The sequence below is a fragment of the Pteropus alecto genome, unplaced genomic scaffold (assembly GCF_000325575.1).
Source record: "Pteropus alecto unplaced genomic scaffold, ASM32557v1 scaffold22, whole genome shotgun sequence".
NCBI lineage: Eukaryota > Metazoa > Chordata > Mammalia > Chiroptera > Pteropodidae > Pteropus > Pteropus alecto.
This window is the reverse complement of record NW_006434839.1, coordinates 3954145-3957794: the sequence shown is the minus strand read 5'-3', so window position 1 is coordinate 3957794 and position 3650 is coordinate 3954145. Positions and strand designations below refer to the sequence as shown.

Sequence of the window (3650 nt, the reverse complement as noted above, 5' to 3'; positions counted from 1 at the left end):
CTTTCCCTTCAAAGCGACTTTACCACCCACAATTCCTGCAGCAAAAGAACACAGATATGGGAAGTGCATTTCCAAAACCAGCTTTGAAAGATGAAGAAATAATTATGGTGTAGTAGGAAGTGGAAATGAGAGAACTCTAACATGTTCAAGAGCCCTTTTTTTTGTGCAATAAAGTCCTCCATGAATGACAACAACTTTGTGTGTGTGTGTCTGCGTGTGTGTGTATATTAGCGGTAGTCACTTTTAAAAGCAAACAGACCTGATCCCAAGCAAGTCTCATTTTAATTCCTTATTCAGTTTATTTCTCATATCTTTGATCCTCCCCAAAGGAACGACATTCTACAAAGTTCCTAGCTAAGTTCTCTAAGATCAATTAATTCCCACAATGACTCCCTTAAACTTGTTTCAGCTCATCAATTGAAGGACTCTTCAAGAATCCACAAAACAAATTAAGGAGGAAGAGATTTCAGAGAAAGGAGAGAGATAAATAAGGACAGCCAGCACTCAGAAAAGATAAAGAAATCAAATATATGTGGGCAAATACCGTTAGCCTAGGGAAGGTTGGAGGATGAACAAACGGATGTAGACTCAGATTTGACCAAGAGTTTTTCTTATGGAAGTGAAAGACACTTCTAAAGGATAAAGTGGGGTTTTTTTTTTTGCAAAACTGTTATGTCTACTTTGAAATATTCCAACCATTCTATTGTTAGTTTTAAGTAAATTAACTCTTAACGAAAAGAAATCACCTGGATGGATCCCTTTTTGAACCTACTATTGAATCTTACTATATTCACTTAAAACTCCAATTATTAGCTCATAATATTCTAGAAACCACACTCCTGTGTACCAACTATACCAGCACCTCGTGGTGCATTGCACTGGGAAAAGGGGGGACTCCAAATGTCTACAAAAGACCCTGATTGTGGCTGGTTCCATTGCTCCTGGTTCTTCGTTTATTCTACTCTGCCATGTCCATAGCATATCCATAGATGCCTCTTTCTTTCCCCCACCCCCCATTCCTTTTTCTCTTCCTGTGCCTCTTTCTCCTTCCTTTCCCTTTCCTCATCGAGGGCATCCATCTCTGCCTTTGGTCCCCAGTCATGTGCCTGAGAATCATCAGAATGACTCGGGATTTCCCAAGTTCTTCACTATTGATGACTGTGGCTGGATCATTCTTTTTGGCAGGGGACTATCCCATGCACTGTAAGATGTTTAGGACATTGCTGGCCTCGGCTCAATAGACTCTGGTAGTATCACCTCCCCTAGTCATGACACACAAAAATGTCCAGTTGCCAAATGTCCCATATGAGAGGCAAATCTCCCCCAGCTGAGAGTTAACTAGAATGGTTGAATGTGCCTCTACTACCTAGTAACTTTATGACTTGGGGTTAAGAACGGATATGGTGAAATCCAGGGTAGGAGTGGAGAAGGGATTATCTTAAAAAGCATCTTTATCAATAGATAGGCAGAGTCTAATTTCTTTATGAATTCTAGTTTATTTGCCATGGTCAAGAATATCCTGACTTTGTAAGCACAATGCATTTTGCTTGTTTAAATTATCTGTTACAGGTTACATGAGATGCCATTAGGATGAAGGGGCCTTTGTATTTTGACCTCAGAGATGGTGTAGGCAGGAATTTTCAGCAGGCTATAAATATCCAACACACTCTTGTATAACGCATTATGCCTTGTTAGGTTAGTACAAGGTGTCATTTTTGAGCCTTAATGCTTTGTTGACAATTCACTATGAATCTGGGAAAGGAAGAAGCCAAAGCGATGAAATGCTCAAATGGCTAGGAACTGTCACACAGCTCACTAAAGGTGCCTTGGGCGCTTGTACACCTTTCTAAAGGCTGGTTTTCTCTTGAGTATCTTCTAGCCTTAAGAAGCAGTCACCTAGAATCCCAACTGCAAATTAGTGAGCTAACAAGAACTTCTCAAGTTTTGAAACTCACTGGCATTTCTTCGTGCTTCAAGGTTAATTCTTCAGGCATATTTAGTGCCATCTCATATTCAAGAAATTTCATTAAAAAGCTTTTAAGGCCTTTTGCGATCCATGTTTCTGACAGGTTTTTCTCCTGCACCACCCCTTAACTCCCACTGAGACAGACTAGAGATTCTGATATTACCCATTTCTGCATTAGAAAACAAAAGATTCAGTATTAAATCTCCTGCCAGCTGGTTCTGTCGCTTTCTGCATAAAACTAAAAGTACCTGTAGCCCGTGTATTTTAGATGCATCCTCACAAAAATAGAAAAATCAATCCACGTCATCTCAGACCCTCAACAGCACTTGACACATTTCATTAGTTCTTCAATTTTGAAATATGTTTCCCTCTTGGCTTTCACGATATGACCTTCCTTGATGTTCAGCTTTCTCCTGCTTGTCTCCGTGTCCGTGACTCTGCCTGCCTGATCGTTCTCTTAAACTTGTGCTTTTCTTGATTAATCAGTAGACGCAGATATGACACGGTGCCCTCTTCTTTATCAAAACTGTCCCCGGGTGATCTTCCCCCCTAGGGTTTTGAGTACCATCTAGTTGCTAGTGACTCTCTCATTTCTACCTCTGGGCCTCTGTTTTTCATTGAGCTTTAAAATTCACACGTCCACATTTCTACTCGGATCTAAGAGGCATATCGAAATGAGTATGACTGAAATAGAACTCTTTATTTACCATCCCTCCAACTCCTTCATCCTCCTGACTGCTCGAGATCCCAGCCAAATGTGAATGTTTACATCTCCCAACTCCTTGCCTCACCCGGCTCTCCTTTGCTCTGCTCAGAGAAAATTTCTCACCACCGTCTCCATTTTCTGGCCTTGTTAATTCAAACACAGGCTCTCTCAGTGAAGCCTCCTGTTTAATGAGCAGACCCTGGGCTTCTCCTGATATCTCACTCCAGCCTTCCCTTAATATCCAGGGATCCCGACTTTTATAATTCAGGAGCGAAGTGACGCTCCTGACACTCATCTTTGATCGCTGTATCGGTAACCCCATACCGTCAGTGCACAGCACCTGTGAAGTGACGCTGATAATGCAGCAGTTCTGATACCAAGGTTTGACCTGACTGCAGGTAAACGAAAATATTGCAAAATTTTGATAGTCAGATAAATACCATTAATCCCGCTGAATGTTTTTATTATCAAATAATAACTGAAATAAATATCCTTATCAGAGTCTAGAATCTCAACCACCCTCTGATCTCTATGAATATGTACAAACGCGGCACAAAGAACATGGTACAAACTACCCACATATCAAAATTCGCACCAAAATGACTACATCAAATAGCCAGGATAATAAACGCCTTTGTTTCATAAAACTAGTTCGAATATATGTCTGAAATAAGTACTTTGATAAAATTGCAAAGATTCAAAATGTCCATGAGTAAAAAATACAAACTCTTTTAAAAGAAACAGACTCTTAAAACCTTACACCTACCACAGCATCAATTTTAAAAAATAGACATCAGCTCTAACTTTTACAAGCACTGTACTTTTAAAAATAAAATAACATCTAGATGGTGGCTCTAGATAAATAGGCAAATAAAGGATGGAAGGAATTTTGTGCTCTATCTAAAAAATAAAGTGGAAATTTGCTTTTAAATGGTTGGTTAAAAAAAAAAAACTGTCTCAGAAACAGCTTATTTTCCC

At 39.7% G+C, this 3650-nt stretch overlaps 1 protein-coding gene across 1 annotated transcript in view; it reads right to left on the bottom strand.

The window, feature by feature from the left end:
* The window catches only part of DGKI (diacylglycerol kinase iota), a 200818-nt gene that overhangs the window by 80734 nt on the left and 116434 nt on the right, over positions 1-3650 (bottom strand). The gene's annotated exons all lie outside the window — the stretch shown is intronic.